Source organism: Aotus nancymaae, unplaced genomic scaffold (assembly GCF_030222135.1).
Source record: "Aotus nancymaae isolate 86718 unplaced genomic scaffold, 86718_ANA_hifiasm-v0.15.2.pri h1tg000036l, whole genome shotgun sequence".
In the NCBI taxonomy this organism is placed as follows: Eukaryota; Metazoa; Chordata; class Mammalia; order Primates; family Aotidae; genus Aotus; species Aotus nancymaae.
The window spans coordinates 20,545,769-20,573,334 of record NW_026988450.1 but is presented as its reverse complement, the minus strand read 5'-3'; the positions used below and the strand labels follow the sequence as shown (position 1 = coordinate 20,573,334).

General features: G+C 37.7%; 1 protein-coding gene across 8 annotated transcripts in view; it reads left to right on the top strand.

Annotated features, from left to right (window-relative positions):
• The window catches only part of NCOA2 (nuclear receptor coactivator 2), a 307,666-nt gene that overhangs the window by 145,087 nt on the left and 135,013 nt on the right, over window positions 1-27,566 (top strand). The window contains exon 1 of one of the 8 annotated variants that reach the window (XM_012463648.3): window positions 25,495-26,178. The exons of the other annotated variants lie outside the window; for them this stretch is intronic. The gene's annotated coding sequence lies outside the window, so the exon portion shown is untranslated. Of the gene's footprint in view, window positions 1-25,494; window positions 26,179-27,566 lie in introns of those variants that run through there. 8 annotated transcript variants of the gene reach the window in all.

Genomic DNA, 27,566 nt, shown 5'->3' with positions numbered 1-27,566 from the left:
TGGTACACAGGATGAATTTGGAAATTGGAGAGAAAAAGACCAGAGGTGAAAAGACTAGTGAGGGAGGCCATGTGTTGGCTTAGAACAGTAGGGATGGCATTCCAAATGGACTGAGTATCTCTAACATCAAAAAGATTTGTCAGAACCTGATTACTGATTGTTTTGAAGAAGAGAAAGTCAGTTAAAAAAAAAAATAGGACTACATATAGGATAATAGTCTTAAAGTTGTTCTCTGAGAACCAGTATCTTGTTTGTGTGTTCTAATTGAGAACTGCCACGCTATGTCATTCTCTTAATACGGATTTTAGGGATTTTTTTTGTTATTTTTTACCAGTTGAAAAATATAACACTTACTGTCTCAGCTTGTGCTGCTATAACAAAATACCATAGACTGGGTGACTGAAACAGCAGACATTTATTTCTTACAGTCTGGGAGTCAGATCACGGTGCCAGCATGGATCCCAGTGAGAGCTCTCTTCCTGTCTCACACATGGTAGCCTTCTTGCTGCATCCTCACATGGCAGGGAGAGAAAAAGAGAAGGGAAAGTGTTGGACTTACATGGACACGAATTCCATCATGAGGATTCCATTCTCATGACCTCCTCTAAACGTAATTACTCCCAAAAGACCTCACCTCCAAATACTATCACATTAGGGGACAGGACTTCAGTTTGTGAATATTGTGCCCCATAAACATTGAGTCTATACATGTACTTTTTAAGCTTCTTTTTAGATTATTTATATCATTCTCTTGTTTTCTTAGAGGTAAGTGCTATCCAGAATTTATTGTGTGTTATACCCACTTAAAAAAAAGTTTATTTACACTGTATTTCTTTATAATATTTACTATTTTTTAGGTTTTAAAATTCAATTAAATAGTATACTGTCCGTTTTATTCTGCAACTTCTTTTTTTTCCTATAACATGGAGATTTTGGGTGGTAATATCTGTGTAGTTGCAAGTCAGTCAGATGTTGTGCAGTATTCCATTTTGTGAACATATACAATTTATCAGTATTTCTCTTGATCTGCATTTTAGTTGTTTCTAATTTTTTCCGGTTTCAAGCATTCCAGCAGTGAACATTTTTGTTCATGATACCTTATGTCGATATGACGGTTTCTTTAGGGTATTACCTATGAGGGTAATTACCCTAGACTGAGTTACATGTGATTTTTAGATTCATTAAATATTTTCAGCCTATCCCAATTTACATTGGAGTCTGAAGTATATTGGGTGACATTTGGTATAAGACTTCGTTGTTACTGTTAAGAGATAGAGTCTCATTCTGTTGCCCAGGCTGGAATGCAGTGGCACTATCACAACTCTCTACAGCCTCTAACTCCTGGGATCAGGGGATCCACCCACCTCAGCCTCCCAAGTAGCTGAGACTACAGGTGTATGCCACCATATTCAGCTAATTATTTTATTATGTTGCCCAGACTGATCTCAACCTCTTGGCCTCAGGCAGTCCTTAGCCCTTGGCCTGAGTCCTCCTGCCTCAGCCTCCCAAAATGGTGGGATTACAGGCATGAGCCACCGTGCTAGCCAAGACTATTTTTTGTTTTGTTTTGTTGTGTGTGTGTTTTGTGTTTAGTTTTTGTTGTTGTTGTTGTTGTTTTTTTTTTTTTTGAGAGACAGTGTCGCTCTTGTTACTCAGACTGAAGTGCAATGGTGCAATCTTGGTTTATAGCAACCTCCGCCTCCTGGGTTCAAGCAGTTAATCTGCTTCAGCCTTCCGAGTAGCTGGGATTACAGGCATGCGCCACCACACCCGGCCAATTTTGTATTTTTAGTAGAGACGAGGTTTCTTCATGTTTGTCAGTCTGGTCTCAAACTCCTGACTTCAGTTGATCTGCCCACTGCAGCCTCCTAAAATGCTAGGATTACAGGTGTGAGCCATGACACTGGCCGACTGTTTTTTTAAGACTTAATTTTTTATAACATTAGGGGTATAAAATAGTATTTCACTATTCAATTTTATTTTGCATTTTCTGATTACTGTTGAGATTACACAGTGCACAGTGGCCATTCTGATCCCCTCTTTTGAATTTCCTGTTAATATATTTTGCCCATTTTGCTATACAGTGATGTTTTTTGTATTGACTTATAGATACTGATATATTCCAAATACTTCAGGTGGGATTTTTAACCCTTGGTTAACTAGCTCTGTTAGTTAGTATGATAGAATTCTGTATCGGATCTGTATTAGATCAACTTTGGTGAGAAAGGTGATCTTTTTTTGCAAAAAGGATCATACCACTTACATGAGATGGAGTAATCTGTTTGGTCACTACAGTTGTACGCCCTTATCCATGGTTTCAGTTATCTACGGTCAACTATGGCCCAAATTTATTACATGGACTATTCCAGAAATAATTCGTTTTAAATTGCATGTGGTTCTGGGGATTGTGATGAAATTTTCAGCCGTCCTGCTCTGTCCTGCACAGGAGATAAATCTTCCCTTTGTCCCTCATCTCCATGTTCTATGTGCTGCCCACCTGTCAGTCACCTAGTAGCCAGCTCTGTTATCAGGCCAACTGTCTAGGTATCCCAGTACTTGTGTTCCAGTGACCCTTATTACAAGAGTATTGATGCTGGCAATTTGGATGCTCCAAAGAAAGCTGTGAAGTGCTTCCTTTAAGTGAAAAGATGAAAGTTATTGACAAAAAAAAAAAAGCAACAAAAAACATAGGCTGAGGTTGCCAAAATATTAGTAATAATGAATCTTCTGTTTATGAGATTGTAAACAGTATATTGTTATAATTCTATTTTATTATTAACTATTGTTGTTAATCTCTTACTGTGTCTAATTTATAAATTAAACTTTATAGGTACGTATGCATGGAAAAAACCGGTATATAGGGAGTTCAGTGGTATCTGTGGTTTCAGGCATCCACTCAAAGGCCTTGGAACGTGCCCCTCGAGGATGAGGGGGACTACTGTACTTTACTTCCCTAAAGATAAATACAGTCTCTGTTGGATCAAGGCTGAAATTACTGCAACCTTCTCAGGCCTTCTTCCCTTGTCCCACATTGACCACCGTTTTTTTTAGCACTTGTGTCCACTGGCCCCTTGTCCTTCCTTCCCAACCAAGCTTATGTAAACCTGTTTAAAAGTTGGTATTCCATTTGTTGAGAGACCTGGCTTTGCCTAGCAGCATGGGTGCTTGATTGTGCCTTTGAATCTTTCCCACAGCAGTCCCAGCCAAGCCTGTATTTGGGCTACGATTCAAGGAACTGCAATAAGAGTAACCCTGATTTAACTTTCCCCTGTCTTCTCTCCTCCTTGTAAAGGTACTTTAAGGTGTGTAAGTTTTAAAAATCCATATGGTAACTCCTGTAGGACCAGAGGACTGGACATATTGATTATCCTGTGTATGTGCTTAATCATTAAAATTACATGAAAGTTAATACAATAAAGATAATAGTAGTTAAATAACCAAGTGAGACTCTGGATTTGAAACCAAGCTCTGACACTTACTATGAAATGAAGGACAGTAGAAATACCTGCTTCATAGGGGTGTTGTTAAAGGAGATGTATATAAAGTGCGTAACACTAGGCTTAGCACCTACTAAGCACTCAATAAATATTAGCTGGTCTCAAAATTAATTTGAAGCTTTGATATTTAGAGGGTATTAAAGTGTGAGGTGCTTGCTAATTTTTTGTACTATAATTATTTTATAATATCTTCCATGTATACTGAAGTTTTAAATTTTTAACTTATTTTACATGTTTTCCTAAATGAAGACTTAGATGTGTCTGCAGTGGTTAGCCATTGTATTTACTGTTTGGTGTATCCACTTTTTTATTCTCATCTGGAGCATGCATAAGATTTTATAATTTTTTTCTATAAAAGCATATTGTCATGTAAGTGAGGGAGAGGATTAGCTTTGAAGAGTCACTTTTTATGTAACATGCTGTTTTATCTTTATCATCACCTATAATAGGGGCCTGGGTAGTGTGCATTTCCCAGTAAAATGTCTGCTTTGTTTACTCATTAGTTTATGTTTCAATAATTATGGTATTTCTTCCCCTTTTTCAGGGAGCAGTTTGTAAATGTTTTAGTTAAGTATTTTTTAGCTAGAAACTTTTACTTGATAGTTAGTTTTTTAAGGAATAGATTTCCTATTAAAATAAGTGTTACTGTTCCTGCTTTTAAGAAAAACAAATTGACAGCCTTTAGTATCTTTAAGAGTAGAATATGGATGTTAGTGTACTATTCAGTAATTTTAAATTGACTGTATAATTGTACTTGTGATATTTCAACTAGTTCAACTAGAAGTTGAACAGTTAATTTGTTCATTATAAAGTTTAAAGCAGTGGTTAGGTATGTGCCTACCTTAGCCCCACATGTAGATAGACCCTTCATCATCGTTAGACTCTACCTTGTTTGTTTAGAGTTAAAATTCTCATGAAAGTTTCAAGCCAAGAAATAATATATTTGAGATGTTAAAGACTCATTTCCAGCCGGACACAGTGCCTCATGCCTGTAATCCTAGCACTTTGGGAGGCTGAGGCGGGTGGATTGCTTGAGGCCAGGAGTTCGAAGTCAGCTTGGGCAACATCGTGAAACCTTGTCTCTACAAAAAATTTAAAAATTAGCTGGATTGGGGACTCACTTGAACCCAGGAGTTTGAGGCTGTGGTGAGCTGTGATTACACCACTGTTCTCCTGTGTGGGTGACAGACTGAGACCCTGTCTCAAAACAAAACGAAACAAAACAAAACAAAACAAAACACAAAGACTCATTTTCATTGTCTAAGCATATATTCATACATTAACAGCATCTAAGCTACTGGATAATGGATCTTAATTTGATTTTGTTTTGAATAACTTTGTTAGGGAGGGTTATGGTTCTAACTTTGTTTCCTGGTAGTGGTGTTAAGCAGGAAGGTATGACTTAGAGGAGTTATCTTGTTGTCAGATTTTCTTTACACTTTGTATTTGACTCACCCCACTAACTAATAAGCCTTGTGTTTAACACTGAATCAGGGACTTGGTATAGTGAATTTTTGTTTATTCAGTCATGTTAATTTCTATTTACAAATGGCACGTAAGTGATTCTCAGTTATAAGACTTTTATGTGTGAGAACATCTCTTAATAACAGCACAGAAGTTTGTAATAACATTTAGTATAAGAATTGAAATTTTATTGAGTGATTCTTTATTTAATCATTGCTTTGATAATATTTTTTCAACTGAAGTTTGAAAACAAGTGTCTAAGACTCAATTCTATTTCTAGTTTTATATATTTAAATCATGGTAAAGTTTTATGTACATAATTGCTATATGTATATTTCTTCTTACATTTTACAAATAATAGTAATTTCTCTTCCATGTCTTTTAGTAATAATTAATTATTTTTCTCTGAAACCCTTTATAATTCTCTAAAATGAAATGTTGCTGAAATATCACAAAATAAATATGACTACCATAAAATATAAGTTTACATTACATACCAAGGTATCATAATAAGTTCTGTAGGGAATATGAAGATGAGTACTACAATCACTATGCTAGTCTATTTTATGTTTATAATATACTTAAGGTAAAATAAGTACATAGGCAGTAATGACCATGATATAACATGAAGAGTTTTCCACTTTTTTATCTTGTTTCCTGATACAGGCACATATTTATACACTGACCAAAAGGCTCTGTCAAAGTAGCCTGATGGTTTCTAGGGATTGAGAGGGGAAGGTTTCATTTGTATGAAGCACTTAGGAAAGGCCTTGTGAGGCAGCAGCTATTGAGATAATAAATCTTTGAGGATCAGTAAGACTTGGGTAGGCAGAGGATGGAAGGAAAGATCACTCAAAATGGAAGGATGGAAAGCATGAGCAATGATATGTCTGCATGAAAATGTCAGGCCAAGTCAAAGAATACTGCATACAGTATGAGTTTGGCTGGAACTCAGACCATACAGCTAGGGGAATATTTGGGCTACAAACCTGGAAAACTGGGTAGATTGCACAGGCTTCTGAATGCCAGATGCCTGTTTTGATTTCACAGAGAGTAAGAATAAGAAAAATTCTATTTATTGAGTTCCTTCTATATGTTAAGAACTATGTTAGATGGTTAATCATGTTAAATCCTCAAATCAGTACTGTACAGTAATTTTCATCCCCAGGTTACACATGAGGGAATTCTGACCTAATAACTTGGTGCTAATTATAGGATAACTGAGTAAGGGAGAGACCTGAGATGGAGAGAAGTTACTGGTGGTGGGGTTTCTTTTTTTTTTTTTTTGAGCGTCGGTGGTGTGTGCAGCCTCTGAGCAAACACTACGCTGTTTCACTCCGGGACTTGAGTATTCTCAGATTTTGGTACCAGATGGCATCCTGGACTCGGTTTCCCTGAAGACACCAAGGGATGGCCGTATTATATACTTCCAAATTGCTAGAAAAACAAGATTTTTTTTTTTTTTTCTTGCTGGTCTCAAACTCCTGGCCTCAGGTGATCCACCCACCTTGGCCTCCCAAAGTGCTGGGATTACAGGAGTGAGCCACTAGGCCTAGTCTACTGGCTTGTCTTATGAGCAGGCTAAGGGTTCTCTGTGACCAGAAACAAGGCCCTGAGGAAGAGAACTCAGGAAGCAGCCTTTGGTTTACAGAAGTGACTGCTGAAGGGATACGGGGAGTTGCCCTACAGTATCTGCTGAAGCCATGATCATGTTTGCTCTGGATGTTCTCTTCTTTTTATTTATTTATTTTTTAATTTTTATTTATTTATTATTTATTTTAAAAAAGGAAGAAAGAGAAAGAAAAAAAAAAGAACGAAGGAGAGGAAGAAAAAGGGAGAGAGAACGGGAGTATTGCTTTATTGCCCAGGCTAGAATGCAGTCTAGAAATGGGTATTGAAAACCTCCTTTATGCCAATAATTGTGCTTAACAATGGAGACAGGAAGGAATAAGGGAAGAAAATAACAAACAAGCAACCAACCAATATTTCATTTAAACCTATGAAATGCTATGCAATTACTGAGGAGTGATTTACTTCCAATTATGTAGTCACTTTTGGAATAGGTGTGATGTGGTACTGATAAGAATGTATGTTTTGTGTATTTGAAGTGGAGAGTTCTATAAATGTCTATTAAGTCTGCTTGTTCCAGGTCTGAGTTCAAGTCCTGGATATCCTTGTTAATTTTCTGTCTCGTTGATCTGTCTAATATTGACAATGTGATGTTACATTCTCCCACTATTATTGTGTAGGTGTCTAAGTCTCTTTATAAGTCATTAAGAACTTGTCTTGTGTATCTGGGTGCTCCTGTATTGGATGCGTATATATTTAGGATCATTAGCTCTTCTTGTTGCATTGATCCGTTTACCATTATGTAATGTCCTTCTTTGCCTCTTTTGATCTTTGTTGCTTTAAAGTCTATTTTACCAGAGGTGAGAATTGCAACTCCTGCTTTTTATTTATTTATTTATTTTTGCTCTCCGTTTGGTTGGTAAATCTTCCTCCATCCCTTTGTTTTGAGTCTTTGTGTATCGTTGCATGTGAGATGGGTCTGGATGCAGCATACCAATGGGTTTTGGCTTTTTATCCAGTTTGAATAATAATATATATGAGTTTAATACTGCCATTCGATACTAGCTGGCTGTTTTGCCCATTAGTTGATGTAAATTCTTCATTATGTTGATGCTCTTTACTTTTTGATATATTTTTGGAAAGGCTGATACTGGTTGTTCCTTTATATGTGTAGTGCTTCTTTCAGAAGCTCTTGTAAAGCAGACCTGGTGGTGGTGAAATCTCTTAAGTACTTGCTTGTTCACAAAAGATTTTATTTTTCCTTTGCTTGTGAAGCTTAGTTTGGCTGGATATGAAATTCTGGGTTGAAAGTTCTTTTCTTTAAGGATGTTGAATATTGGCCCCCACTCTTTTCTGGCTTGTAGGGTTTCTGCTGAGAGATCTGCTGTGAGTCTGATAGGCTTCCCTTTGTCGGTAACCTGACCTTTCTCTCTGACCGCCCTTAGTATTTTCTCCTTCATTTCAACCCTAATGAATCTGACAATTATGTGCCTTGGGGTTGGTCTTCTTGAGGAATATCTTTGTGGTGTTCTCTGTATTACCTGGAGTTGAATATTGTCCTGCCTTACTAGGTTGGGAAAGTTTTCCTGAATAATATCCTGAAGAGTATTTTCCAAATTGGATTCATTCTCTTCGTCACATTCAGGTACACCTATCAAACGTAAATTAGGTCTTTTCACATAGTCCCATATTTCTTGGAGACTTTGCTCATTCCTTTTTATCCTTTTTTCTCTAATCTCGTCTTCTCATTTTATTTCATTAAGTTGGTCTTTGACCTCTGATATCCTTTCTTCTGCTTGATCAATTCGACTGTTAAAACTTGTGCATACTTCGCGAAGTTCTCGTATTGTGTTTTTCAGCTCCATTAATTCACTTATATTCCTCTCTGAATTGTCTATTCTTGCTAGCGTTTCGTCAAACCTTTTTCAAAGTTCTTAGTTTCTTTGCATTGGGTTAGAACAAGTTCTTTTAATTCACAGAAGTTTCTTATCATCCACCTTTTGAAGCCTACTTCTGTTAATGGAACGCACTCATTCTCCATCAGGCCTTGTTCCCTTGTTGATGAGGAGCTGTGATCCCCTGTAGAGGGAGAGGCAGATTTTGGGTATTCTCTGCCTTTTTAGGCTGGTTTCTTCCCTTCATTATAAATTTATCCATCTGTCATCTTTGTAATTACCGACTTTCTAATTAGGTCTCTGAGTGGACGTCCAACTTGTTGATTCCCAGCGCCAGAATCTGAGCAACCCACTGCGCTGGCTAAAACAGCGGCGTTAAGATTGATGGTGCTTTTCTGCCCGAGAATCTCCGTTCTGGCTTCCTTCTTGAGTCCCTTTTTCAATCAGCTGAATAGGCTACTTTGCCTTCCTGGAGCTCCAAACGTCGGCCAAAAGGGGACCCAGTCCCGCTTACCCTGCACCAAGAACCGCTGCACCGAGGCGCCGGCAAAACTGCCGTGCCGGCCACAAGAGTCACGCTGGTGACCCGTGGGGCTCCTCCACTGGGAATCTCCTAGTCCGTGAGCAACAAAAATTTGTCTGAAGGTGTGGAGTCCTCTCGTTCTCTGCGCTTTCACTGGGAGCTACGATCCCCAGCTGCTAGTGATCAGCCATCTTGGATCTCTCTCTGGTGGGGTTTCTGAAGAAAAGAATCCTGGGGATTGCTGAGGGATTGGAAAGGAGGTGTTGTGATAAAGAGAAACTGCAAAAGTAGAATCTAAGGGTCTTGGAAATCGATTGGGTTTGAAGATTAAGAGAAGAAAGGAGTTTAAAAAATTTGCTGGTGACTGATGAAATGAAAAGTAGCAGATACAGATTTCCCATCTCCCCTCTCCAGGGGAAAAAAAGTAGCAGATAAATAAAGAATTCCTCAGAAAGGAGAGGAGTTCAATTTTAGATACATCTAGGGAGAGATGTTCATGAGAGCTTGAAAGTTGGGTACCATAGTAGCTAAGGTAATATCCTGAAGCTACAGATGAAAATTGGGTCTCATTTACATGGATATGATTTTTGATACTGCATCAGCAGACAAGATTTCAAGGAGCAGCTTTGTAGTGAAAGAAAGGGCAAGGATGTTATTCAAGAAATGCCCATCGGGCCAGACACAGTGGTTCACACCTGTAATCCCAGCACTTTGGGAGGCCAAGGCTGGTGGATTACTTGAGCTCATGAATTCGAGACCAGCCTGGGCAACATGACGAAATCCTGTCTGTACAAAACATATAAAAAATTAGCCAAGCATGGTAGCATGCCTCCCAGCTACTAGGGAGAGGAGACTAAGGTGGGAGGATCACTTGAGCCTGGAAAGGCAGAGGTTACAGTGACCCAAAATTGTGCCACTGTACTCCAGCCTGGGTGACAGAGCGAGATTCTGTCTCAAAAGAAATAAAGAAATGCTCATCTTTTTTTTTTTTTTGCTGTTGTGGGGGTAGTGCTCAGTGACGGGGAGATGCAGAGCTAAGACAGGTCAGGGAGGTAGGAAGGGAAAAGCAAGATAGTGCAGTGTCATTGAAGCCAAGGGACAATAGTAAAAAAGTTTTCTGATAGAGGCCAAATTGTACAAGACTTCACAGAATGGCAAGAAACTGTAGTCTCTGTGTGATTCTCAAGGGTGAGTGACCCTATGGCATTTGGAAAGTTGGAGAGGGCGGTTTTGGCTGTCATAGTGATGCGAGGCATGCTGCCTGGCTGAAGGTTTAGCAAAGCGCAGGGGAGGCCCCGGTGGCCCCATCTCATATGTCCACCTCCTGTCTTCTTCTCTAATCCTCCTGCCTGCTGCTCTTCCCCCTTAGTGCTTATCATCATCTCACATACTGTATCTTTTCCTCATTTATCTTGTTTATTGTCTGTCTCTAGATTGTTAGGTCAGGAGGGAAAAGATACTTATCTGATTTGTTTGCTGCTATATGCAGTGCCTAGAACAGTACCCCCAAGCACATATAGGAAGGACCCCAAGCAACTGTTCTTGAATAAATGTATGGCAATCATAGTGATTTGAATGACCTTTCAAATCATCTTAGTGGAACTGAATCATCTTTGTAACCCTAACAATGCCTTACACGTTACTGTAGCTGATATATGAAGTTTTATTTATAGCAGCATTAAAAGGGAAAAACCAGGGATTTGGGACTCAACTGGTCTGAGTTTAAATTTCTTCTGTTCTTACTAATTTGGCCCTAATTATACCAGACTTCTCTCTACGCCCTATTTTCTTTAGCTGTGAAGTGGACTCAGCTAGTACCTCTGTCATAGGGCTGTTGAGGATTAAAAGATAACGTCTATCAGAGTGGCTGGCATGTTGTTTGTGCCCAGTAAATAACTAGTGTTTTGCAGTCTGAGCCTCAGGTTTTTTTCATCTCTAAAGGGAGGATTAAACCAATCTCATGATATTTGGAGGAACCAATGAGACAGTTAGGCACAGGTACCATCTGTTCTTTTTGTATCATGATTGAGAGCACAGACTCTGGAACCAGACTGTATGAATTTCAATCCTAACCCATTTACTTTAGCTTTACTTGACTTTTCTGTGTCACAGTTTCCTCATGGGTAAGTTGGGAGACATAACAGTACCAGCTCCATGATACTGTGAAAAAAAATGGATGAGAATATTAATAAAAAGCTTAGACCAGTATTTGGCATATGGTAAACACTAAAAGTGTTTGATTTTAAAATTAATAAAATAGCCGGGCGCGGTGGCTCACGCCTGTAATCCTAGCACTTTGGGAGGCCGAGGCAGGTGGATCACGAGGTCAAGAGATCGAGACCATCCTGGTCAACGTGGTGAAACCCTGTCTCTACTAAAAATACAAAAAATTAACTGGGAATGGTGGTGCGTGCCTGTAATCCCAGCTACTCAGGAGGCTGAGGCAGGAGAATTGCCTGAACCCAGGAGGCGGAGGTTGTGGTGAGCCGAGATCGTGCCATTGTGCTCCAGCCTGGGTAACAAGAGCGAAACTCCATCTCAAAAAAAAAAAATAATAATAATAATAATAAAATAGTGTGCCTTTATTGCTTTTTTATTTCTCTTCAATCTGTCAAATGGTATAAAGAATGGGGCACCTTTACAGTGAAGTTGGCCATGTTTATATTGGAAAATATAATGAAACAACAAAAACAATACTACTGCTTCTTCATGGTTTGACCTGACTGGGTAAGGCAGCTGTGGACCCAAACCTTCCATGAAGTGGCACTGTAAAATCTGCCCTTTGGTCTCTGTTCTTGTCAAGATTCACTTACTAGAAATGGCAGCCTGGTTGAGATCTTGTCTCTGAAAAATGTTTTTGACACTTGCAAATCTGCCTCCATTTCCTTGCCTCCCATTCTGCCAGCTGGTCTCTAGGAATGGTTGGGAATGTAGTTTGAGTAGAAACCTGAGAGGAAGCAGCAAAATTGGAGGGACAGGTGGTGAGTGGCTGGCCAATCTGGAAACCTTCCCCTTCTGCTAGGGAAGGTTTTCTGTAGTAGCAGTAACATAACTCTAAGAACATATCCTTAAATGTATCCCTCAGTTCTTTAATTATGTCAAGGATAAAAGCTCTCTGTATGTAAAGAACCACAGAGCTTATTAAATCACTGAGGACTTGGCTGGATCTTTATTCACATCCAAAACAGGCTTAGGAAGGAAAAGGTGGCTGCTTCAAGTCTGCAGATTCAGTTTCCATTCATGTAGCAAGCCGCTGTTGAAAAGCTGTTGTGTGTAGATCATTCCATTAGCAGAAGTTCTATTGGATCTTCTTTGTGTGTGATTCATGGTTACGTCCAATCTGCCCCCGACTCTCACCTTGGAGCTGGGATGGCAAGCATGCTTCAGTCTCTGGTGCCAACTTCTATTGATTATAGCGATTGCCTGGAGTGCTGTGTTGAGGAGAATTGAGAGGCCACATACAGGCTTAGAAGTGATTAATTGGCAACGTCTGCTGTGTGAGGGGAGAGGAGGTAACAACAGCATGTGTTGTGCATGTGCCCAACGTGATAGATTCCACAATAAGACTCACCCTTCAGAAGTTCAAAGTTGCATTTTGTGTCTGTGTATTTTTGTCTTTAAATTAGTGTGTATTTATTACACAGTAAAATATAAATAAACTAGGAATTATCTATTAGCTTGGGTTATATAGAATTACCTATGTATGCTTTTCATGACTTGCTTAAGGCACACATCTAAATTATTACTAGTTTTTTCACTTCTGAAATAAAATTATCTATACTTCTTATGAGTTTCTCTTGCTTAGTTGATACATGATTCTAATCTCTTGTTAAGTTTGGTAGAAAATACTCTTAAATTCTTGGGTAATTTTACTTACCAAACTGCTGACAAATGAACATGAGTCACTTGAAACCTTGGGCACACAGCAGGTGGATGTGACAGACTTGGGGGTTCCAATCATTGTAGAACAGACCAGACATCTCTTTCCTGAAGGAATGGTGTCTGTTGCCCTTGGCTTCTCTCTTTATTGGGTCAGAGGTATCCTGAGTTTAACCACTGAGGTATAGAGCTGCTTTTTTCTATTTTGTTTACTTGTGAATCAAAGTAAGTCTTTCCAAATTTCCTGACAAAGAATGTTTTTTCATTGAGTTAGAATGTTGAAAGTATAAGCAAAAATTTGAGGGATACTTTTTACATTTGCTAAGTAAAGAAATATTTGTATTAGACTTTTCAAAAAAGTATGATAAAGTTTCAAAAAAGTATGATACACATAAAATTGACCATTTTAACCATTCTTAAATGTATCGTTGTGTGGCATTAAGAATATTCACATTGTTATATAACTATCAACAACATCCATCTCCACAATTTTTTCATCTTCCTTTACCCATTAAACACTCTACCCATTGAACTCTTAACTCCCCATTTCTACCTGCCCCTGCCACCCCGCCCCTGGTAACCACCATTCTAATTGCTGTAGCAACTTAAAGATTTTGACTATTCTAGATACCTCATGTAAGTGGAATCATACAATCTTTGTCTTTTTGTGACTGGTTTATTTCACTTAGCATAATGTCTTCAAGGTTCATTTATGTTGTGGCAGGTGTCAAAATTTCCTTTTTATGGCTGAATAATATTTTATTGTATTATGTACCACATTTTGTTTATTCATCTGTCGATGGACACTTGAGTTGCTTCCACCTTTTGGCTATTGTGAATAATGCTGCTGTGAACATGTATTATATCTATTCAAGTCCTTACTTTCAGTTCTTTTGGATACATACCCAGAAGTGGAATTGCAGGATCATATTTTTTTAAAATTTTTGTTTTCCACTGTGGCTGTGCCATTTTATGTGCCATCAGTAATGCCCAAGGGTTCTGGTTTTTCTGCATCCTCACCAACACTTGTTATATTTTCTATGTTTTTGATGATAGCCATCAAAGGCTTCTTAGTGGTGTGAGGTAGTATCTTACTGTGCTTTTGATTTGCATTTCCCTAATGATTACTGATGTTGAGCATATTTCCATGTGCTTATTGGCCATTTGTGTGTCTTCTTTGGAGAAATGTGTATTCAAGTCCTTTGCCAGTTTTTACATCAGGTTCCTTGTTTTTTGCTTTTGAGTTGTAGGAGTTCTTCATATAATCTGGATGTCAATCCCTTATCAAATATACAGTTTGTAGTTTTCTCCCCCATCCCATAGGTTGCCTTTTCACTCTGTTGATAGTGCATTTTGATACCCAAAGTTCTTAATTTTGATGAAGTCCAAGTTATTTTTCTTTTGTTGCCCATGCTTTTGATACCATATATAAGAAATACCAAATCCCATGTCATGAAGTTTTCCCCCTGTGTTTTCTTGTAAGTATTGTTTAACTTTTGCTCTCTTACATTTAGGTCTTTTAATTATTTTGAGTTAATTTTTGTATATGTAAGGTAAGGCGCCAACATTCTTTTGCATGGGGATATCCAATTTTTCTTATACTATTTGCTGAAAAGACTATCCTTTCCCCATTGAATGGTCTTGGTACCCTTGTCAAAAATCATCTGACCATATATGTGAGAGGGTTTTTGTTGTTTTGTTTGTGGGCAGTATTTGACATTTTAAGGTTAAATTCATAGTTCATCGTTTCTCAATGATGTTGCACACTTCCTAACTATTGTCTCTATTTTGAGTTATCATTTTTGATAAATTTCTACTATGGCATTCTGATTACATTTTGTAAGTTTTGCCTGCTTTTCTGTTTTTCCTCTTTGATGATGAGTCCCTGGAGGGCAGGGATTTTTTGTCCTGGAGACCTAGTGCCTATGCGTCATTGGTATTGAATACGTGTTTGTTGGATAAAATTAACTTAGAGCTAAAAAAAGAAAGAGAAGGAACTAGAAGACATCAAGTTAGGTATCTAAAATACTTTTCCATTATTAAAACTATTACTGTGGCTTATGAGCCTTTGAGTTAGGTCTCTTTTCTGCTAATGATTTTTGCTCTGTTTTCCCATGCTTGCCACTGTGACTGCAGTTTCCACTCTCTTCCTTACAATGATAAATAATCTTCACAAAAATTTGAGAGGAAGACAAGAATAAGTAGAAAACAGAATAATTACAGGAAAGGTGAAAGAAATCAACCTCATTCAAAAGCATTTAGCAGGTGACACTTGAAGTTGAGTCAGATCAGGCTGAAGGTGCTAAGAAGTAGTGATAATGCTGTGAGAGATGCAGTCTTACAGACAAACCTAAAACATATGTTCCCTAGCACCTTTTGTCACAAGTGTCTCTTGTGCTTGTGGAAATTTGGAACAGATGAATAATTATTTGCCTCAGAATATAACATCTCTACAGAAAGTAGCTTTTTGTCTTTGACAATTCTATTTGTATGGCCAAATCTCTGAAAAAATGAAAACATTAATTAGTCTGATCTTCATTAAAGTAGGCTGTCCAAGAAAAATGACATAAAAGCCTTAATATCAGGGAGTTGTATAATATTTGATACATTGAGGAGCCAGGTTTCTTCAATGTCCTAATGTTTGTGATTGTCACTTTCTTTTGACTTTATTTGGGAAAAGTTAATACTTAAGATAAGTAGAGAATAGTAGAGTCAGAAGAGCAAATCTGGCTAACCCACCAGAGTTAAGGATGGGAAGAAGGTATGTAGGGCCATTAAACCATCATGGTCAAAGCATATGTTGTACCCTAAAAGCTCCATGCTCTCTAACATTATATTTTGTTTTATTTTATTTTTTAAAAGATAGATACAGTGTCTCACTATGTTGCCCAGGCTGGTCTTGAACTCCTGAGCTCAAGCGATCCTCTGGCCTCAGCCTCCCAAAGTGTTGGGATTACAGGCGTTAGCCACTGCAGCCAGCCACTAACTACTACTACTTAAGTAGCATCGTCTACTGTCTGCTTTCAGTGACTTTTTGATTTAGTAACTGTTCAGGAGATTCTTTCCTTACTTAGTAGGTAAATGATTCTAAAGCTAGACACATTCAGCCCTCCATATTTGCAGGTGTCACATCTTTGAATTCAATCAACTGTGGATCAAAAATATTTTTAAAAAACAGTAAAAACAGTACAAATTTTAAAAACAACACAATATAACAGTTACTTATATAGCACATTGTATTAGGCATTATAAAGTAATCTAGAAATGATTTAAAGTATGTGTATAGATTATAACCAAATATCATTTTATATCAGGGACTTGAGCATCTGAGGATTTTAGCATCCGTGGAAAGTCCTGGAACCAATACCTTCTGGATATAGGGAATGACTGTACCAGGAAAGTCTAACCAGAGGCAATGGTTATCCAAGTCTAGAATTTGAAATGGATGACTCTGAGAGTCCCAGGACTATATGGCTCTCACATTCATTTTAGCCCCTTTTACAGTTCTAGTTCTTCATTAAAACTGTCAGAGACTTATTTGGGAATAATATTAACCTCAAAGAGCTGGATTAATCAGTGAATCAAATTCTTGTGATCTTTCTCTGAGCTTCTGGAGTTTTTGGAAGCCCAAGGTTTATAAGGTATAACCTGGATAGACTGCTAGGGTTCTCATTAACGCTGGTTAACAGGTCACTTAAGAATTTCAGTTTTAACCTAGTGGTACTCTAGTGACCTGAAGGAGTAAATACATTTTTAAAGGCGACTTACTTTAGAGTGGTTTACAGTGCACTAATAAGGAGGAATCTAACTCAGTCGTTTCAAGCCTCTGAAATCCTTGGATGAAGTACAAATGCTGAGATGGAAATATAGTGTGCTATTTGTATATTATTTCATTTCATGAAGTAGTAACTTGGCAGAGTTGTATTTAGAAGTGATTGCACTCTATAGTCCTTCTCCTCAGCCCTCTTTTGTGTGGGTATAATCTACTGCAGTAGTATCATAGACATTTATGCACTGCTGTTTGCATAAGCCTTTTATTGGAAATAACCCAACAAAATAGCAGTCCCTGCTAGCTTAGCACAGTTGGGCCTTTTCTAAGGCTCATTTTCCTACACATCAAAAAAAAAAATCTCTAGTTAATGTTAGTAGGATGATACCCATAAGCAGGATATTCAAAGATGAGCATTTCCTCTGTCCCTGGCTCACCTGAGGAAGGAGGTCAGAGGCTCAAGTGACTTAATTCTATGCAGATCTCTGCCTAATGGAAACAAAAATACAAATGGGCAGTATTACTTTTTCCCTTAATATCTTACTATTTATGAAACTTATTTCTCACTGCATTTAAAAAATGTATTTAACATATAGATTAACTATTTCATGATATTAGGTTTAAAAAATCTGATTTTAGCTATAGTATGGAATTGCAATGCCAATGGGTTTACAGATTGGCATTTTAAATACCAATTAAAAGTTCACACTCTGTAATAAAAGTTCACACTCTGTAGCTTGTTAAACATGTCACCTTCAGTTATCTCATTTTTGATCAATACATATGTGGTCATAGTGTATAAAGAAGAAATATTTGTAGATTAAAGATTTGTCACTTTTTGGTACAGTGGACTCTATTTTTTAACATTTGTATTATAGAAGTTTAGAATAGTGTAGTAAACTTCCATGAACCCTTCACACCCAGCTTCAGAAGTTATATAAACATTTTTGCCTTTTTTAAAAAATGGGGTCTCGCTGATGTCCAGGCTGGAGTGCAGTTGCACGATGTCAGCTCACTGCAACCTCTGCCTCCTGGGCTCAAGTGATCCTCTCGCCTCAGCCTACAGAACAGGTAGGACCACAGACATGCCACCACGCTCAGCTGCCGTGTTTTTTTTTTTTTTTTTTTGACGGGGTCTGACTCTGTCAATCAGGCTGGAGTGTAGTGACGCATTTGTGGCTCAATGCAGGCATTGACCTTCCAGGCTCAGATGATCCTCCCACCTCAGCCTCCTCAGTAGCTGGAACTACAAAGTGTGCACCACAACACCTGGCTAATCTTTGTATTTTTTGTAGAGACAGGTTTCACCATGTTGCTCACACTGGTCTCAAACTCCTGAGTTCAAGTGATCCACCCACCTCCGCCTTCCAAAGTGCTGGGATTACAGGCATGAGCCACTGTGCCTGGTCTTTGCTGTATTTTTAAATGATGAAAACAACATTACTAAAAGTTTGAAAATTAGAATGAAGATGATCTCTAGTCTCATCCAGCTTAACCTGACTCTCATCATTTTTTGGTATCCCAGGCTAGAGTGCAGTGGCGAGATCTCGGCTCACCGCAACCTCCGCCTCCCGGGTTCAAGTGATTCTTCTGCCTTAGTCTCCCAAGTAGCTGGGACAACAGGCACGCGCCACCATGCCTGTCTAATTTTTGTATTTTTAATAGAGATGGGGTTTCGCCGTGTTGGCCAGGCTGGTCTTAAACTCCTGACTAAAGGTGATCCACCTGCCTCATCCTCCAAAAGTGCTGGGATTACAGGCATGAGCCACCACACCCGGCCTACAGTTTTGATACACAGATATTGTTTCTTCTTTCTGCCGAACATCATATCCAACTAAGAGCTAATGGTGGCTACCATCAATTGATGTCTTCCTATGCCATGCACTGGGCTGGTTGCTTTACATATAATTCATAGACTCTTCACAATAACAATACAATGGTATAAATATCCTCTGTCTCTCAAAGACACATTTAAAGACAAGGAACCTAAGATGGGGCGGGTACGTAACTTGCTCAGGCACTGCATATCTGGCATATGTATTCAGACAAAAGTCTAGCTCTTACCTCCATCTATAGTAGCCTCGTCAAAAGCATCTTTTCATGTTGCAACATAATCACCTTTTTAAGGAAAAAGAAATATCAGTATGTAAATTTTGACCATGTACCATATAGAAGCAGCACTAGGATAGATGCTGCTGTGGGTTTAGAGGATAAAAGGTATGGTCTCTGTTTTTTTCTTTTTTAATATATATATATGGGAGCACTACACACTGGGGTCTGTTGGGGGGAAATAGGGGAGGGACAGTAGGGGTGGGGAGTTGGGGAGAGATAGCATGGGGAGAAATGCCACATATAGGTGAAGGGGAGGAAGGCAGCAAACCACGCTGCCACATATGCACCTACGCAACAATCCTGCGTGTTCTTCACATGTACCCCAGAACCTATAGTGCAATAAAAATACATATATTTATATATAGAAATATATATATTTTATATATAAATATTTATAAATATTTATAAATATAATATTTATAAATATTTATATATAAAATATTTATATATATAAATATAAAAATATATCTTTTTTTATTGCACTATAGGTTCTGGGATACATGTGAAGAACACGCAGGATTGTTGCGTAGGTGCATATGTGGCAGTGTGGTTTGCTGCCTCCATCCCCCCGTCACCTATATCTGGCATTTCTCCCCATGTTATCCCTCCTCAACTCCCTACCCCCAACTATCCCTCCCAAGTGCTCCCAAACAGACCCCAGTGTGTGATGCTCCCCTCCCTGTGTCCATGTATTCTCATTGTTCAATACCCACCTATGAGTGAGAACATGGCGATGTTTGGTTTTCTGTTTTTGTGTTAGTTTAGTGAGAACGATGGTTTCCAGGTTCATCCATGTCCCTACAAAGGGCATGAACTCATCGATTTTTATGGCTGCATAGTATTCCATGGTGTATATGTGCCACATTTTCACTGTCCAGTCTATCATCAATGGGCATTTGGGTTGGTTCCAGGACTTTGCTATTGTAAACAGTGCTGCAGTGACCATATGTGTGCATGTGCCTTTATAATAGAACAATTTATAATCCTTTGGATTGATACCCAGTAATGGGATTGCTGGGTCAAATGGAATTTCTATTTCTAGGTCCTTGAGGAATCACCACACTGTCTTCCACAATGGTTGAACTAATTTACACTCCCACCAACAGTGTAAAAGTGTTCCTATTTCTCCACATCCTCTCCAGCATCTGTTGTCTCCAGATTTTTTAATGATCGCCATTCTAACTGGTGTGAGATGGTATCTCAATGTAGTTTTGATTTGCATTTCTCCAATGACCAGTGATGATGAGCATTTTTTCATATGTTTGTTGGCCTCATGTATGTCTTCTTTTGAAAAGTGTCTGTTCATATCCTTTGCCCACTTTTGAATGAGTTTGTTTGTTTGTTTCTTACAAATCTGTTTTAGTTCTTTGTAGATTCTGGATGTTAGCCCTTTGTCAGATGGTTAGATTGTAAAAAATTGTTCCCATTCTGTTGGTCGCTGGTTCACTCTAATGATTGTTTCTTTTGCTGTGCAGAAGCTCTGGAGTTTAATTAGATCCCATTTGTCTATTTTGGCTTTTGTCGCCAATGTTTTTGGTGTTTTAGTCATGAAGTCCTTGCATATGCCTATGTCCTGGATGGTTTTGCCTAGGTTTTCTTCCAGGGTTTTTAAGAACTTCCTTTATGTATCTGGGTGCTCCTGTATTGGGTGCATATATGTTTAGGATCATTAGCTCTTCTTGTTGCATTGATCCTTTTACCATTATGTAATGTCCTTCTTTGTCTCTTTTGATCTTTGTTGGTTTAAAGTCTATTTTATCAGAGGCTAGGATTGCAACTCCAGCTGTTTTTTTTTTGCTCTCCATTTGCTTGGTAAATCTACCTCCATCCCTTTATTTCGAGCCTATGTATATCCTTGCGTGTGAGACGGCTTTCCTGGATACAGCACACCAATGGGTTTTGACTTTTTATTCAATTTGCCAGTCTATGTCTTTTGATTGGGGCATTTAGCTCATTTACATTTAAGGTTAATGTTGTTATTTGTGAATTTGATCCTGCCATTTGATGCTAGCTGCTTGTTTTGCCCATGAGTTGATGCAGTTTCTTCATTGTGTCGATGCTCTTTACCATTTGGTAAATTTTTGGAGTGGCTGGTACTGGTTGTTCCTTTCTATGTTCAGTGCTTCCTTCAGGAGCTCTTGTAAGGCAGGCCTGCTGGTGACGAAATCTCTAAGCAATTGCTTGTTCGTAAAAGATTTTCTTTCTCCTTTGTTTATGAAGCTTAGTTTGGCTGGATGTGAAATTCTAGGTTGGAAGTTCTTTTCTTTAAGGATGTTGAATATTGGCCCCCACTCTTTTCTGGCTTGTAGGGTTTCTGCTGAGAGATGTGCTGTGAGTCTGATGGGCTTCCTTTTGTGGGTAACCTGACCTTTCTCTCTGACTGCCCTTAGCATTTTTTCTTTCATTTCAACCCTGGTGAAACTGACAATTATGTGCCTTGGGGTTGGTCTTCTTGAGGAATATCTTTGTGGTGTTCTCTGTATTTCCTAGACTTGAATATTGGCCTGCCTTGCTAGGTTGGGGAAGTTCTCCTGGATAATATCCTGAGGAGTGTTTTCCAGCTTGGATTCATTCTCTCCATTCTTTGAGGCTTTGTTCATTTCTTTTTACTCTTTTTTCTCTAATCTTGCCTTCTCGTTTTATTTCATTGAGTTGATCTTCAATCTCTGATATCCTTTCTTCTGCTTGGTTGATTCGGCTATTGAAACTTGTGTATGCTTCACGAAGTTCTTGTATTGTGTTTTTCAGCTCCATCAATTCATTTATATTCTTTTCTAAGCTGTTTATTCCGTTAGCATTTCGTCAAACCTTTTTTCAAGGTTCTTAGTTTCTTTGCATTGGGTTAGAACATGTTCTTTTATCTCAGAGAAGTTTCTTATTACCCACCTTCTGAAGCCTGTTTCTGTCAATTGATCAGACTCATTCTCCATCCAGCCTTGTTCCCTTGCTGGTAAGGAGTTGTGATCCCTTGGAGGAGGAGAGGTGTTCTGGTTTTGAGTGTTTTCATCCTTTTTGCACTGGTTTCTTCCCATCTTAGTGGATTTATCTACCTGTGATCTTTGTAGTTGGTGACTTTAGGATGGGGTCTCTGAGTGGACATCCTTTTTGTTGATGATGAAGTCATTTCTTTCCGTTTTTTAGTTTTCCTTCGAACAGTCAGGCCCCTCTGGTGTAGGACTGCTGGAGGTCCACTCCAGACCCTGCTTGCCTGGGGATCACCTGCAGCGGCATCTGTGTTCTCACTGGAACTGCACTCCAGAGCTATTCCTTTTTAGTCGTCTTGGATCCCATCCATCCATCTCTGTTCTTCAGTGCCAGTGCACTAATGCTGAGGAGCCTGCCCCTCGGGTACACTAACAAAGAAAATGCATGGTTAGCACAGGCCCACCATGGTCATCTTTCTTTCTAAGAGCTAGTTGTGCCATATGACATAAACTAATCATTGGGGTAAAAACATCTGTCATATTTATAGTCCTAGGAAATGTGCAGGCCATGCCCACTGCGGGGGTGGAGAATCTTGCAGAACCACATCAGAATTCTGTTCATTACAAGCTCCCAATTGGAAACAACTTAAATGTCTACCAATAGGAGAATGGATAAACCATGGTATATTCATGTAATTAAATATCTTTAGCAATAAAAAGGAACAAATTAATTTATGGTCACCCTCATATTGTTGGGTTCTGCACACGAGATTCAGCCTACCTTGGATAGAAAATAGGAGAAAAAAATTTTGTCTATAATGAACGTGTGCAGACTTTTTTCCCTTGTCATTATTCCCGAAACAATACAGTATAACAAGTATTTACATAGCACTTATATTTTATTAGGTATTATAAGCAATGTAGAGAGGATTTCATGTATATGAGAGGATATGCATAGATTATATGCCGATTCTATACCTTTTATATCCAGGACTTGAGCATCCATGGATTTTGATATCCAAGGGGAGCTCCTAGAACCAATCTCCTATGGCTATGCAGTAATATGGATGAATCTCAAACACTGTACTGAAAGGAGCCGGGGCAGAAGAGTACTTATTGTATAATTTCATTTATTTGAAGTTCTAGACAAAGCACAGCTAATCTGTGGTAATAGAAAATCAGAGTACAGTGGTTGTTGGCAGGGATGAGGAGATATGGAGATTGCCTGAGAACAGGCACAAGAGAACTTTGCAGAGTGATGGAAGTGTTGTATATTTTGATAGGAGCCTGGATTACATAGATGCTTTCATTTGTCCCAACTATTGAAGTTTACTCTTAAGTTCTCTTTAGATCTGTATATGGCACTGAATGTAAATTGTACCTCAATTTAAAAATGAAAACATTACTCTATTGAATCCTTGTTTTACTTCTCACCAGACTCTTGGATTAAGAAATGAGCCACAACTATATACAACCACCATCATAAATGTTAAAGCTAAAAACAACTTGACAAATTATCTAATTTCCTTGTAAACACTACTGCCTTGGTAAAGAAAAAAGTTTAAAATTGCTAATGATAAAATCTGCTGTTGCTACCTTCTGCACTCAGGAGAAGAGTTAGGCGATTTTACCAATTAGTGTATGCCAGCAGAAAATATGACAGAGGGACAGATTTGCTAACAGCAATACATCTTGAAGTATAAGCACAGAATCTGGATCAAGACATTTTACTTAGATGTGTTTGACAGGAGGCGTTTTCTTACTGCGATTGATCTGATCAGAGAATGCACAGCATTTTGCTGCTGCCCATGATCTGGCTGAGAAATAATTTGTAAAAGCGCCATTGTAGTAAATAAAGGACACATGGTGTTAATGTTAGCATATCTGTGATCTCACGCTCCCTCTATAGAAGTGATCTATAAGATTGCCAAAGATTTCATGACCTTGTGAGCAGAAAAAGGACACATTTGGGTAGACGGATTTCACAAACCACCCCCTGCAGTTTTTTGCTAGTCTTTTAAAAGTCTCTGAGATCTGCTAGTCATTGCATTGATTTTATATGTTGTCTTGGCTGATTATTGATTTTAGATTTTAAGTCCATAATGAAAATATTTAGGTGGCATTACAAATCATTATAACTTTTAAAAGGTCTTTAGCAATTAAAGCATTATCTTAAAAATTCTGAATTGTGCTTTGGGTTTTCATTATGACGTGTTGGCATGGGCTGGTATTTTTTAAATTTTTACATTTATTTTCTTCATCTCTGAAATCATTTTATTTTCTAATTAAATTTCTTTGCTCTGGTGTTTTTGGAAACTTAGATTCCCTGGCACCTTGCTAATCATTTCAGTCTCTGTTAGTTGTTAGTGTGGTCTTCCAGAGTGACCATGGTTCCCTTCCGTGACTTAAAGAGAATTAATAAACACTCATTCTATCCTATTTATTTATATGTTGAGTGGTTAATTAGAGTCAACTAGGAGTTTTGGAATCGTCAGATTCTAAATTGGGAGTTGTCAAATTTCTTGAGTTTTGAGAACTTAGAGAGTTTTTTGTATAGATAACTTTTATGTGATAATGATGATAATCCCTACTGGTATCTATTGGTTTTTCTGTATCAAAGAATATAACTCTGGCTCAGTTTACTTATGAATAATTCAGTTTATATAAAATGACTTTGTGAAATGAAACCTCTGTCTTGATCTGGTATTAAAATAATCTGTAAAGTATCTTCATATAAAACAGCAATTACTGTGTGATTCCACTCATATGAAATATCTAAAGTACTCAAACTTACAGAAACAGAAAGTAGAATGGTGGTTGCCAGGGGCTGGGGGAGGAGGAAATAGGAGTTGTTTAATGGGTGTAGAGTTTCGGTTTTGCAAGATGAAAAAGTTTGGGAGATCTGTTGCATAACAGTGTGAATGTACTTAACCCTATTGAACTGTACACTTACAGATGGTTAAGATGATGAATTTTGTGTTAGGTATATTTTATCAGAGTTAAAAGTAAAAAATATATATTAAAAATACATTTTGCACTTTTGAGATGAGGAAGCCAGTTATAACCAAGAAATGTAAAATGTAGTTTAAATTTCTGTTGACTTCAGATTGACAGAATTCATCATTCCTTCAGTCTCCTGTGTACAGCATTCTTCACTTTTCACATTGTGCTTGAGTGTGCTTCCTTACCCCATCTTCTTCCCCACTTTCAAGTACCCAGCACTCTCACATTTAAACTTCTTCCTCAAATTGCTTGCCTCATGGATTAAGAACAATTTTTAAAGTGAAACAAACCATAACCAAAGATGAAGTAGGAATATAATGTAATCAGCTGCTTTCTTTTTATCTGGTGCTTCTACTTGTTACTAGGGACATTTAAAAAAAATTATGGAGCAGCCTCTGTGTGTCAGGCACTGTGCTGGTGTTTCCACATATGTATTTTAAGAGTTGATTATTTATCAGAAATGGACAAAACTAACCAGCCTTAAAGGAACTTTGATTATTATTTTTATTAAGATTGCTTTGGTCATGGGAATATTTTTCTTCTTTGGACAAATTATTAATTACTTAATAAGGATATATTCCTAACAAGAGTACATCTTGGTGTTTAAAAGTATGTTTACATGTGTTTTACTAATACAGGGAATTAATTCTTCGTATGTGGATAGCTATAATGTCTTCAAAATGTTCATTATGCCAGATATGTCAGACTTATATCATTGAGGGCAAAGCTCAAGAGAGCATATATTTGCTTTTAACTGCCCCTCACTGTTCAAGGCCAGTGTGGTACATCCTAGTGAAAGGAAGACAGTGCATCAGAATGTTTGTTTTGAGCATTTATTTTTAGCAGCAGATCTAGAAATTATATTTTCATTTTAGCCTATGTATTTTTATTTATTATGAACATTCCAAGAAGACTAAATAATTTTAGATATGCGTATGTGAGTGCATGTGTACGTTGCATGCACGTGTCTATGTGTGTGTGAGAGAGTGAGAGACTGAATCTGAGACTTGTGAGAGAGAAGGAGAGGGAGAGAAAAGAAAAAGACATCCCCTTAATAGGAGGGGGTAGAGGCTTACTCAGTCTATTATCATAAAGCTCTGCTAATGTAGCTTCTGAGTCATGTGACTGCAGAAAAGGCTATTATCTCAATGAAAAGGAAACCGGGTTTTAGAGCAAGCAATAGAATAGAAGCAGGAAGAATTTTCGAGTGTTCCACCATGCTGGATTGTCAAAGGGGGATCTGTCTGATCAGCAGCTAAAAAAGGATTTGTGTGGCTAGTTTGTCAGCTATGGTTAGAAACAAATGATAGAGGAGATAAGCGGCGGGGTGCTCAGCATGTGCTTAGGTTTACCCCAAGACATAATGTTGGTTTCGGTTAACAGAGGAGATTTATCTCTGAGGCAATAAATTTGTTGCTAATTGTGGGGGGTTTTGTTTTGTTTTGATGAGTAATGTATGGTATTTGTATTTACATCACTGGTGAAGATAAAGAGAAGCTGCTGAGCTCTGATATGAACTGCAGAGGCTGTGGACAATTACAAGGTGTGTTTCAGAAGTGCTCTGACTTAATATTTGGTAATGTTCTTGGAATTCTGTGTGCTTGTGGATTGGATGTGCGGTGCGTTGTAGAAGGGAGAACTGAGCATGACAACCAGGCGGTGATAATGTTCTCAGGAACAAATAGATACAGTGTGACCCAAATTAATTCCCATGGTCCTTATTTCTTTTGTGTTTGTTTAGTGTTTAAATATTCCTTGCAGTTTATTTATATAGCCAAATACAGTGTCATGCTTGTTTTTAGGAAATATTTTGATAAGGATTTCTAAAATTCAGGGGGATAATCTTAATTTTTTAGATGCAAATCTTAATTATTAAGGAATAAATATAACTATAAACTTTATCTTTCTATCTCTATACTTTTTATCCTTTTCTAATTTCAAGCTTAAAGGGGAACTTTGTGATAAATTTGAAATTATTTAATTTTTGATTAGATGGTAAGTAAAGCTTTTATTTTTGGCAGAGGCCTTTTTTTGTTGTTGTTATATATAGTACCTAACTTTCTCAGATTGATCTTACGCTATTGTATGCAGAGAGCTAAATAATAGACAGTTAATCTTCAGACTGTACTTGTCCACTTTTGCTCATGTTAATGCTATTAATTCTCTTAGCAGTCTGTACCTTTCTCTTAACCTTGGAAAATGTAGTCCCTAAAAGTCTGAGATTGGTTAAAGATAATCAGAAGCATTATCTGAAAAGGGTTAACAATTATACAACATATACTCGGAGAATGACTTTGCTAATGTTTTAACTTCTAGAACAGATGTGCTGAAGTGTATGTATGTTTCCAAATCACATATGATTTTGAAACTAAACTATACTCTATACAGTTTCCTTTTGAAATTGAAGTTGGAAGAGGTAAGGAATTTATCAGGCAATTTGTAAGTTGTATAGACAGTTTAACAAAGAATTAATTCTTGCTGTCTTTTCTAATAAAAGATGAGAGCAACTCAAGCATATTTTTTAATTATACTAAGTGCAACAGATTATTCTTCTTCATATCTACAAGCCATATCTTAGCACAGTATAGTTTAATAAATCATTAATTTTATTAAATGAGATTTTCTTTAAAAAAGCAAATGACACTGGTACTTTATATAGAAAAACAACTTGGTTCAAATAAGCATTTAATTAATTTGGGATTTTTTAAAACTATAGTATTCTCCATTCTTTTTTTTTTTTCCATTTTTTATTTTCACTGCTCTTTCAATGACGCTCACATTCTTGTTAGTAGGCTGTGAGACAGTTACATACCATTTTCAGCCCAGAAAGCACTAGCACCATAGGTTAAATATTTTGAATAATAAAAATTTCAAAGTTATATTGTTTGGGCTTTCTTTGTTTTCCTTTATTTCGTTTTTAAATTTTATTTT